We start from the raw sequence: 12,850 nt of genomic DNA on the forward strand, positions 1-12,850 counted from the left end.
GGCTCTCTTTACCTATTGTGGTCTGTGTTGGGTGCCCTGCAGAGTGAGGTACATTTTAACAAGATGCACAGTGCTCTGCTTGTGGAATGAGATCTGCCTCTATTGCCACTGGGACTGAGGTCATGCAAAACACACAGGTCATGAAATATGGTATTGGTGGGTTTGTACTGGTCTTCTAGGGGACAGACCCCCTGCCCCCTCCAGCTCCCAGGGCTGGGACTAAGTGCTGGGACTAAGTTCCACTGTGACAGGGAGGGGTGGATCTGCTGAACTGTATGTGGGGGCTGGTGAGGCTTGTGAAGCAGGTTAGGTAGGAGTAAAAACCCAGTCTTTAAGTTCTGTTGGTTGTAAGATCTCACATAATTTGGCCCCTCTTCCTTTCAAAGACAAATGTCATGGGGAATTGTCTTCCTTGTTCATGGGCCCCAGGTGTGAACGTCTGTTTTCCACTCCTCTCCACAACACTGGCTCCGTCCTAGATGCAGATGTGAAAGCATCCCTTTCACTCTCAGACCACATCTTCACCCTTCCTATGTTCTTCAGTGTGGCTTCTTTTCTACTTTTAGTTCTAGACTCTGTTCTGTCAGGGTTCCCGTTGTTTTATGAGTTACTTAACGCTGATGTGAATGTTACCTAGTTGTATTCATGGGGCAAGGCAATGTTAGGGTTCTCCTGCTCTGCTGTCTCCCAGTGTTCAATGCTTTTAATGTGCTGTTGAATTCTGTTTCTTCGTATTTTGTTTAGGATTTTTGTGTATCTATGATCATTAGGAATGTTGGTTTGTAATTTTTTTTTTTAGGATATTTTTGTCTGGTTTTGGTATCAAGATAATGATGGCCCTATAAAATGAGTTTGGGAGTGTTCCATTCTCTTCTGTTTTTTGGAAGAATTTGAGAAAGATTTGTATTTATTTTTTGTTTAGTGTTTGGTGTAATTCACCAGTGAAGCTGACTGGTCCTGGAATTTTGTTTGTGGGAACTTTTGTTTCTTGGGACTTTTGTTTGTTGGGACTTTGTTACTGATTCAGTATCCTTATTAGTAATTGGTCTGTTCAGATTTTCTATTGCATCATGTTTCAATCATGGAGGTTTGTAGGTTTCAAGGAATTTCTCCATTTCTTCTAAGTTGCCCAATTTGTTAATTGTTCATAATTTAGTTGCTCATAATAATCTCTTATGATCTTTGTATTTTTGTGGTATCACTTTCAACATCTTCTCTTTCCTTTGTGATTTTATTTGAGTCCTTTTTTTTCTTGATGTCTATCTAAAAATTTGTCATTTTTAAAAATCTTTTCAGAGAAGCAGCTCTTAATTTCATTGTTCTTCTCTATTGTCTTTTTAGACTTTATTTCATTTATTTCTGCTTTAATCTTTATTTCCTTTCTAACTTTGGCCTTTATTCTTCTTTTTCTAGTTCCTTAAGATGTAAAGTTAGATTGTTTATTTGAAACTTTCTTTGTTTGTTGAGGTAGACATTTATCACTGTGAACTCTGTTACATAAGTATAGATATTAGAGCTTTTCTTTTTTTGGTTCCGATTTGCATGGAATATATTTTTTTCCATCTTTTTTCTTTTTAGTCTATGTGTTTCTTTACATCTAAGGGGGGTTTTCTAAAGGCAGCATATAGATGGGTCTTTTTTTTTTTTTAATTTTTATTCATTCAGCCACTCTGTGTATTGGAGAATTGGTTCATTTACATTTAAATTAATTATTTTTTTTTGAGAGAGAGACAGCAAGCGAGTGAGCAAGCATATGCACATGAGGGAGGAGCAGAGAAACAGGGAGAGAGAGAGAGAATCACAAGCAGGCTCCACACTGTCAGCATGAACCCGACATGGGGCTCCATTTCATGAACTGTGAAATCATGATCTAAGCCAAAATCAAAAGTCAGTTGCTTAACTGACTGAGCCCCTGTGGTACCCCTATTTAAGGTAATTATTGATATGTATGTGCTTACTGCCATTTTGATAATTGTTTCTGGCTATTCTTGTAGTTCCTCTCTGTTCCATTTGTCTCTTTCTTTGTGGTTTGATAACAATTTTAGTGGTACCCTTACATTTCTTTATCTTTAACTTCTATGTGTTAACTCTATGTTTTTGCTTTATGGTTACCATGAGGTTATTACATAAATTAATATGTATAATATATTATATAAATCGATGTATAATATATATGTGCATTACATATATTATATGTATAATTACATACATATTGTGTATTATATTTGTGTACACATATATATACACAGGTTTATATACATAACATATAAAATACTCTCTATTTTAAGTTGATAGCAACTTTTTTGAACCCACCAAATCTCAACATTTTTACTCTTCCCCCATCATATTTTATGTTTTTAATATCACATTTTATATCTTTTTACCTTGCCTTTCCATTAAATGATTATTTTAATCATGGTTATTTTGGTACTTGTATCTTTTAACCTTTATTCTTGATTTATAGATGATTAATCCATTATCTTTACTATATATTTACCTTTCTAGTGAGATTTATTCTTTCATATGTATTCTTGTTATCATTAGCTTCCTTTATTTATATTTATAACAAACTTTGTTTATATTTATAAAAAGCCAGTTAAGAGTAAATGGTAGAAGGTAAAAAATATCCTTAAGACCATATGCTTGGTCTACTTTAAATATCTGTACCAACACTAGTCAACAAACTATGATTGAAGGAAATTTCACAGTGAAATATGATAAACATAAATCTTGTTATTCAGTAGATGGTTTGATTGGATTATGCCATAGGAAATATGAATCTTACACTTGTAAATTATAAACAGATAACTGAAAAGAGGCAACAGCTGAACCAGATACCTTCCATTAAAGCAAATTTTGAAGCAGAATGATCCCAACTATTAGTGAACAAATTTCAAACAAATTAAGATCTGGCAATGTTAAGCAATATTATTTTTTTTATTTCAAGTTTGTATTTCCTTAATCTATAATTTCTCAAAATTTTAGTTACATACCATCAACCAGCTACATAAATTCATAGTTACATAACTCAAAGATGCCATTATTCTCTGTTATAATACCTTTTTTATTTCCCATACTTTTAATTTATATATGTGTTCTAGATCATTTTTTTAAACTGTAGCTATACAATTTTTAAGGGCAGTGATTATGTTTACAGTGTGAATACCTAGCATAATGCTTGATATTTTTTTAGCTATTCAAATAATATTTGTGTGACTAAATAAAGCTATTATTTATTTTGCATATCCCTTGTATATTCTATATCCTATTGTTGCATGATATATGGTCAAAATATATTTTTACAGCAATAGGTTTGGTTTTCTTTCTTCATATAAACTAATAAAGGAATAACAATAATAATAAAACTTCCTTTGCTTAATACCCAGCAGGCATCTGATTAAAGACTTAAAAACTGTAGATATTTAATATTAATCATATACCATTTGGTATACTATTTCAGTTTTCCACTCTGCCAAGTGTTAGTTTAAAGATGAATTATGAAACTAAAGTCAACTGTAATGCTGCAGCTGTTTTGGTACATTAAATGCCAAAAGCCTATAGCTGACTCCATTAGAAAGGATAGACAGAGAGGGGTGGCTCAGTCGGTTAAGCAACAGTCTTTGGCTCAGGTCATGATCTCATGGGTCGGGTCTTTGAGCCCCCAGGTCAGGCTGACAGCTAGCTCAGAGCCTGGAGCCTGCTTTGGATTTTGTGTCTCCCTCTCTCTCTGACCCTCCCCTGCTCACGCTGTCTGTCTCTCAAAAAAAAAAAAAAAAAAAAAAAGATGGATAGAGTTTCACTACAGCATTGGCTAAATGAAATTAGTATCCTTCCTACTTTTAATAAACATAATGTCTATACTTTATTATGCTATATTTAACAACCATTCTTTCTTGAGTGTTTATTCTTATTTTCAGAAAATTAAATGAAGAAGTGACTCATTATGTAGTATTTAAAATATGAATGTTATATGGAAATTATCTTTTTCACATAAAATAATTCTTTCAAAAACTAAAGATGTTTTCTTCGGAAACTTACTTGAAAAAAGTAACAGTTTTGATGGTAAAATTAGTCAATGGAGGAGTCTCATATCTTTGTAAAATTCTTACATGTGTACATAATTAAAATTGTTGGTTTTGTTCTGTTTAAATAAAGTGGTCAATTTAGAATCTGATAATCACTTTTATATTTTTTGTGTGTCTTACTTTTAACAAACTGATATGCTTCAATATCTTAATTAAAAATTAAGTCTTATTTTTGGGATTTGGATAATGTGATATACTTTTTACATAGTATGATTCTAAATATTAATAAAGAGGAATCAAATTCATTTTCAAGGGTGTCATTTGGTAAGTATACTAGCTATCAATTAAGTCTTATCTGACAACTATAGAATCAGTGACTGCTGAGATAAATCAATCAGAACTGACTTATTTAGCACTAAAATATATATAAAATTTTGAATTTTGTTGTTTTTAATGATTATATTTTCTCTAAATTTGCTTTGCAATGCTTTTTATAAGAGTTTCTGTAACTATTATAGTTATATATGTTGTATGATCATCATTGTTTCACTGATAGGCTAAACATCAGTGTTTTACTCAATGATTTACTTAGATTTTACACAGCGATTTACTGAAAGACATGAGAAGATTCTTGATGATAACATATCAACTTGCTGCTTATCTTCTAATGATTTTCTAGTTAATAAATTTTGAAATAATTTTAAGAAATTAACTCAACTAGATTTTGGTGGTAGGCACAACTGATATGTGTGACAGCAATACTGTTGCAATACTTAATTTGACTCGGAGTACATGTGTGAGACATAGTTAAGTAGACCAAATTTGATCTTGTAGCAGAAGAGGAAAGAGAATGAAGTTGAAATTTTTAAGTGACATTCGTGGAAATGTACTCTCTGATCCTGACAACATTTTGCCAGATGACTGAACTGAGACTCAAGCGTGCTGGTTATTGCCAGTACATTCTACAAATGAGTATGAAAAGGCATTGTCAGAATAAATGGGGTGTCTCCAAATTGCTTGTCCCAGAACCTATCATGTCAAAATCACATAGAGAACCTGGTGGGGAAGCCCATTGAGCCTTTTCCAAAATGAAGTGATAGAAGAACTCTAAAGCTTTATGCTGAGGTGCCTCCTTCCTTTCTTCAGAGTCCTCCTTATCCTCTTGAACAACCCCAACTGGCCTGCTCCCTTAGACATCACCTTTTTCAGGAAATCTTTCTAGACCCACACAATATTTGGTTTTACTTTGAGGTACCCCAGCAAACAGTTTCTGTCTAGCATGGCTTTTTTTTTTACATTATATTGATATTTATAATTTATTTCCTTCATAGCAGTAGAAAATATAATTCATTTTCTAGGCTATGGTAGGCATTCAATACATTCTCCTTAAAAGAATGAATAAGTTAATGAATGAATTAAGTTAAGTGAGAATCAGTCATTTTAATGAGTCAATATTTGGGGAATACCTATATAAGCTAGTTTGGAATTAAGATATAATTCAATGGCTTCAGATTCTGAGAGAGAAAGTAACTCAGAAGCTTCTGGAGACACTCAAAAGTAAAACTTTGATATTATACTTATGGATGTTTCAAATCAGAAATAAATGGAAGGAGTGTCTAAAGGAAATCCACATGCCATATAGTGCTTAAAAGTTTTTACTTTAAAAAATAATTTGGATGAGTGATTTTTATAAATTATAGTTATTCTTAAAGAAAAATATCCAGTTTTGAATTCTATTCATGAAATGATCCCTATGTGACCATAAAAGTAGATTAGAGTTAGAATTAAAATATATGGAATTCACTTAGAAAATTGATTTGACCACCCTACAAGAATAAAAGGACCTCAAAACTGACTAGCGACAACTGGAAGGCATAGAGATAAGTAAATCCAGGGAGGTTTTCATAAAGAGAATTGATATATTGATAATTAAAATTGCTTCCTCAGGGTTAAGGTAAATTTCAGACTTAATTTTTTCAGTGAAAACTATGCTTCAAACAGCCCAAGTATCTGAAAGTGACTTTGATTTTATAGGAGTAATTACAATATACCTAACTGTAATATGATTTATTAATTTGTTTCTTTTTTATACATATATATTATATGCACATACATACATGTTCATGTATGTATTTCTTATGATCTCACATTACTAGACTTATGTTTATCATTTTTAATCAAATAACACTTTTATTTTTTAATGTTTTTAAATTTATTTTTGAGAGAGACAGAGAGAGAGAGAGATAGCATGAGCCGAGGAGGGTCAGAGAGAGAGGGAGACACAGAATCAGAAGCAGGCTCTAGGCTGCCCCTGAATAACACTTTTGAATAGCATACAGCATTGTGAGAGCAAAGGAAAAGGTTCAAACTGATGATCTTTCTCCTAGAACTAGGATTAATGTCTAAGATTTTCTCTAAAGCAAATGAAATCATTGTTTCCATGCTACTTATAATCTGGTATGCCAAAGAAAACTACCAAGAACCACCACGTTATCCTCCAATTATACTGGAAAGCTACTTTAATAAATACATATATTAAATATGTCTTTAGTTCAATTGTGGAGGAAGTCTGAGGTTTGTATTTATTGTGATGTTTTCTTTAATATAATTAAAACGTACAAACTTTGCTTTTAGTGCATTTTGAATACAAGGTACTTTGGCTGTTAGGCCTCTGTTTTCCTCTAAAGTGAACATTAAACATTGAGAAAATGGCTTTGTTCTTAAAAGTCATATGCTATTCGTTATAAAATGTAATACCTGAATTATATTTTAGATCTCTTTTCTAGATAGGAGAAGAATATGACACTATCACAATTATCTATGATAAGACATATTCACTAAGTGATGTGGAAAAACACTCAATTAGGTTAGTTAAAGTTATGGAATAAAAATAATGCACCAAGCTAGAAATATAATACAAAATAAATATAGCACATTTGGAAAATGGATCTTTAATCAAGTGCTAAAAGCAGTCATTTTAATTTTTTTGTAGAAAATAAAACTGAGTTTAGATGACTCAGAATGTATTTATCCTACAATTTACTTTATGATGTAAGATCATTTGAGGATGATTCATGATAGAATCCATGATTCATAGCAAACTTACAAGTTTGAGATTTGGCTTATCTCTACTTCAACTCCTCCATATCAATAGCTCACATTTATTTAGCACTTATCCATTGTCATATGCTATGCTGTGCTTATTACACACATGATACATAATACATAGTCATTGTTATCCCGATTTCTTAGGGATAAAAAGGTTTAGAGAAATTGGATACCTTTCCCAACATAAAATGTTTAATAAATGGCAGATCTGAAATTTAAATGCAGAAATTGTTGGCCTCAAACTTAAGGTCGTTTTCTCTCTAACAAACGGCCTGTTTTGGATCGTATCCTACTCTTTTCTTTCCCAACTCTTTTTCTACTACTTTTTTGAAAATATTATGATTTTCATGCCTTACTCTATAACTTTTTAAGTTTATTTCCTTCTTAGAAACATCTAAGGAACTTCCTTCCTTATGTTCTTTCTACTTTTAAATACATGACAAACTTCTTATTTCCTGAAAAAGTATCATCATATGATAGATTCTTAAATAAACCCCTTCTTGACTACTACCAATTTTCTCAAAAAGAACATTTGCTTTCTATTTAACCTCTATGACCTCTGTGTTTTCTGTACCTTCTATTTGTACATTCTGTTTTTATATATTTATGGGTACATCTAGGTCTTCTAATATGTAAACTTTTTCAGAGATTATACATATTATACTTGCATTTGGATTCACAGTGCCTAGAACATTGTCTGGTATGTAATTGGTGCCAAATAAGTACTGAACTGAAATAAAGGCCTTTGTTTTAGGTCTTGGGTTTTTTGTTGTTGTTTTTTGTTTGTTTTCTTGTTTTTCATAATCCTGTTGATAAGGGAAAGAGGTCAAATCTGAATAAGAGGAGAACATCACTTTTTTTTATTATTTTTAAATTTTTATTTATTTTTGAGAGAGAGAAAGAGAACAAGTGGGGGAGGAGCAGAGAGAGAGGGAGACATAGAATCAAAAGCAGGCTCCAGGCTCTAAGCTGTCAGCACAGAGCCTGATGTGGGGCTTGAACTCACGAACTGCGAGATCATGACATGAGCCGAGGTCAGACCCTTAACCAACTGACCACCCACATGCTCCAATATCACTTTTTTTTTTTTACTTTAGATGAATAGAATTTTAAATAGAAATTTTAAAGTTTGAGTATTTCCTAGAAGGATGCTAAATTTGAAATCAGAAGACCTAAATAAATTATTGTTTTCTCATATATAAGCAGTGGGATGTTGGGAACTTTATTTCTCTCTAAGCTGTAATTATTTCATCTATAAAATATGACTTCTACAACTACTTTTTAAATCATATGGTTATTTTGGAGAGTCAAATGAAAAAATGGAGTAATACCTATGAGTACACTTATAGAGTACAAACCATTATATATGACATTCTTAGTATTACTTTAGGGAAAGAAAGGGAGTGACCTAAGAAAGTTTAGCTAAATTTGGTGGAACTACTGCTCTAGTAGTTTAGTATTATAAGGTGCCATGGCCTATCTTAACTGAATTCTTAGAAAGTCTTCCAAAGATTCAGTGATGAAAATTGTCCATTAACTGTATTCCACCTGACATTTAGTTATTAGTGGAATACCATAGACTGAATTTAGTCCTCATATGTTTAGAAATCACATCTGAAATTAAAATGTGATGTAAAAATCATGAATATTATTTTTCCTTTCTTTTCAAAACTGATCACCAAAAGATAATGAGAATTTTGAGAAAAGAAAAAAGAATGAATGAAAGAAAGAAAGAAAGAAAGAAAGAAAGAAAGAAAGAAAGAAAGAAAGAAGAAAATATAGTTACAATTTAGGATCTTCCCATACTACATTCTCCTATGATGATTCAGAATATTCATATGCAAATTAAATATTTATTCCTTTTCAAAATTTAACACTTTTCAGAAATTTAGTATTATTTTAAGCAACCCCAACACAAGTTACTATCTTACAAAAAGTAGTTTGGGAGAAATTTGTCCTAGAAATTTTCAGCAAATAAATAAAAAGATAGGAGAGACCTACAATTTGAAGATCAGGAGTAACTGAGAATTTATCCCCAGGTAGATTCAAATTAGGAAGGATGAATAGTGAGATCTTAGAATTATTCCATTATTCCACTGTAGATGCTTCAATTTTTAGCAGTGGTAATGAAAGTAGCAAAGTGATCTGTCAATCATGTATATTTAGTAGAGTCATCTCAAGGTCTAGGTAAGCCAACGGCTATACATTTTGTAAGTATATTCATCTCTTTATTACTGCTTTACTCATGGATAAAAACAAACTGTATTCTGGGATATAATGGTAGTTCAAAGGGTAAGAGAGAGCACATTATTCCACAGCTAGTAATAATCATAGGTACCCTTAGGGAGTGATTGTAACATTTTAATCCAGAAGTAAGCAAAGAATATCTAAATAGCTCTTTAAAAGCAGAATTAATTCATAATTTAAAAATAATGGAGTTCTTAACTGTCATGTATAAGAAAACCCATGAGGAAGCTCTATTCTAAGTAGACTTAAAAAAAAAAAGAAAAGCAGTTGATATTAAAACAAGACAATTCATTAAATTTCACAAGGGAACTTGCAGTATACAGATGTAGGGCAAAACATAAGGGTCTTTAGGTCAAATGTGAAATTATTTAAAATTAATTCCTGGCATTAAACTAAAATGACTTTTGAATAGTAATTATTTTCTACTTTCATTAGCAATGGTTCTTGAACTTTAATTTCTAAAGTGTGATACAGCAAGGTTCTTAGTATGCATTTATAGTAAATGTAGGCTCTCTTCTAGCATTTTAAATCTCTTAACAGGCCTTTCCTTTTCTGAAGAATTTCACTAGCTGAATGTTAATATTACTCTTGGTTATGGAAAGGAATATATTAAAATTTCTTTCCCTATTCATGTCTTTAAAATATAAGTTTAATATTTAGGTAAATATTAAAGGTTCTATGCCTACAGTAACATTAGCAGTCTGAAAAGTTATTAGACATTGTAACATAATATTGCATACTTTTGCAAAATCCAGTTTGAGGCATAATATAAATGTCCATTTTGAGTTTACATTAATTTATAATCAGTTTTCTAAGTAAAAAAGTAAACAATATTTTGATTTGGACTTTCATATAGTTTTCTAAAGAAGTTGAAAACTCTTTGGAGGATAAAAGAAAATATCTGGGAAAGATGAGAAGAAAATGGAGAATAAAATTATTTAAAAAAATAAACTGATTTTAAGATTTAAGGAAAGTTCTAGAAGGAATGATTTAAGAAATGGCATCTTGGAAAGATTGATGAACAGTAAACATAACAATGTCTTTTTTTTTTTTTAATGTTACAATAGGTGCACCTGGCTGGCTCAGACAGTTAAGAGTCCTGACTCTTGGTTCTAGCTCAGGTCATGATCTTGCAGTTTGTGGGTTCGAGCCCCAAATGGGGCTCTGAGCTAATGCTGTGGAGGAGTCTAATTGGGATTTTTCTCTTTCTCCCTCTCTCTACCCCTCCCCTGTTCATGCTCTTTATCCCTCTTTCAAAATAAATAAGTTAACTTAAAAAATAAATAAAATGTTATGACTAATGAAAGTAACATACACATTCACTTGCAAATAGCCATCGGTGTCTGTTATATCCAAGCCCTTCTTTAGATTCTGTGAACACGTGTTATAAATGAACAGCCACAACAAACCAGCAAATGAAACCCTTGCTCTCATGCAACTTACATTCTAAGGAGGGAGACTAACAGACAAATAGTTTAAATCTGTAAAGTGAGAAAATGAAGAAAGACAGGCTCAGTGAGTTAAGATCCGAATCTTGATTTCAGCTCAGGTCATAATCCTGTGGTTCATGAGATCAAGCCTGCTTTGGTCTCTCTGAACTGACACCGTGGAACCTGCTTGGAATCTTTTCTCTCTCCTGCTTTCTCTGTCCCTCTTTCCACTCTCAAAATAAATAAACTTAAAAATTTTTTTAAAAAAAGGACTCACATATCTTTGCCTTGATTTTAGTGACACTTATAGTAAGGTCTGATATAAACCTTAGATTTAATGTGATTAAATGGTCATAACTATAAATGGAAATAATACTCTCAAAGGGTTTGTTCACAAACTGGTGCTAGCTTATAGTAAAATGCATATCAAAGTTTCTAACCTCCAACGTTCACTCTAAAACATTTTAGTTAATGGTTGGAAATCAAGGTCTAGAAGGCAAACTCTTCATACTCATAGACACATCAATAATGCTAAGGTTAGTTAGTCCTGTATGGATAAATTATACTTCTTAAAAAATTGGACTTATACTAACAATAGTAAACTTGGAAAATATGAATATTAGATCTTATGTTTGAGAAAATTCAACTTTGTAAATGTAAGAGTATTGAGGCATGGCTAAACAAAAACTTTCTTTAAAATATTTGTAAATTTTAGTTGACCATAGGCTTAATATGCTATTGAGTTTTGCCAGTGTAAAAATTGTTATATTAACTTAGACCTTACTAGATTGAGGAAAATAATTCAGACATTGCCTTTTACAAGTGTTTATTATGTTATAAAATGTGTTCAATGTAAAATGATATTTTAAGGGATAACTAAAATATTGATTAATCTAGAAAGGAACAACAACTCTAGAAGAAGATTTAAAGTTTTAAATGCAATCTCTGAGAAATACTTCATACAGATAATAGCTGTTATTAGAAATTTCAGAAAAGTATCCATTTCCTCCATGGTTGTCTTAGGCTGGTCAAGAAAGGCATTTATGCCATTCACCTCTGGACATTGCTTTTAATCAATGAATTCAACCTTGCTGGACAAGTCCAGTAGGTAAAGTAGATTGTAAAAGTTTATTTTTATAAGTGAAGTATTATTTTTGGATACAGATGTGAATGTAAAGAAAAGTAGATTAGCAAGCAAGGATTTGAGCTGATAATTCAAAGAAAAATCAATAAGTGAACATGAGTGAAAAATTTTATAAGAACACCTTGGAAACTATATTTAATATTTAAGGCAAAGATTTCAAAAAAATGCATGCATTTATTTGAGAAATTGTTATAGACCTTAAAGCCTGGCATCTGGTTAAGCAGTGAGTAGCAAACGGAAAACAAAACAAAACAAATCTCCCTTGCAGACATGAAGTTAGTACCTACGTGTTGAGGGGGCCACGTGGAAAGAAACTACAAGCAGTCTATAGGTGCTGAGACTAGTCCCTGACTAATGGCCAGCAGAAAAAGGGCGACCTCAATCTTACAATCACAAGAAATGAGCTCTCTGTCTTCTCTTCACTGGGAACCGTAATCCTTCCACAGTCCCTCATCACCTGAAAATGTTCACCTGTGCAAAGTTTGCCTCCACCACCTTCTTGGTCAGGAGCACCTCTCAGCTGTTGAGCCAATCACTGTCTATAACAGTAGTGCTAAAGCCACTGGAGACACTGATAGAGGAGAGCCTTAGCAGTTTGGCAGCCATGTCTCTTCTGACCTCACTTACTCCTAGCACGTACTGAGAACCAGGGCCATTTCAAGGGTCAGTGACGCAGCGGCCAGGTTCACTGGGACTGGGGCCAACATGGTAGGGATGGCTGGCTCTGAGGCTGCAATTGGGACTGTGTTTGGGAGCCTCATCATTAGGTAGGCCAGGAGCCCTTTTCTGAAGCAGTAGCTCTTCTCCTATACTGTGCCATTCTGGGCTTGTCCCTCTCAGAGGAGATGGGACTCTTTTGCCTGATGGTGGCCTTTGTCATCCTCTTCTCCATGTGA

General features: G+C 32.6%; 1 pseudogene; it reads left to right on the plus strand.

The window, feature by feature from the left end:
• The first annotated feature begins 12,366 nt into the window (after positions 1-12,366).
• Positions 12,367-12,850, plus strand: LOC115279479 (annotated as a pseudogene).

Source organism: Suricata suricatta, chromosome 15 (genome assembly GCF_006229205.1).
Source record: "Suricata suricatta isolate VVHF042 chromosome 15, meerkat_22Aug2017_6uvM2_HiC, whole genome shotgun sequence".
Taxonomy (NCBI): Eukaryota; Metazoa; Chordata; class Mammalia; order Carnivora; family Herpestidae; genus Suricata; species Suricata suricatta.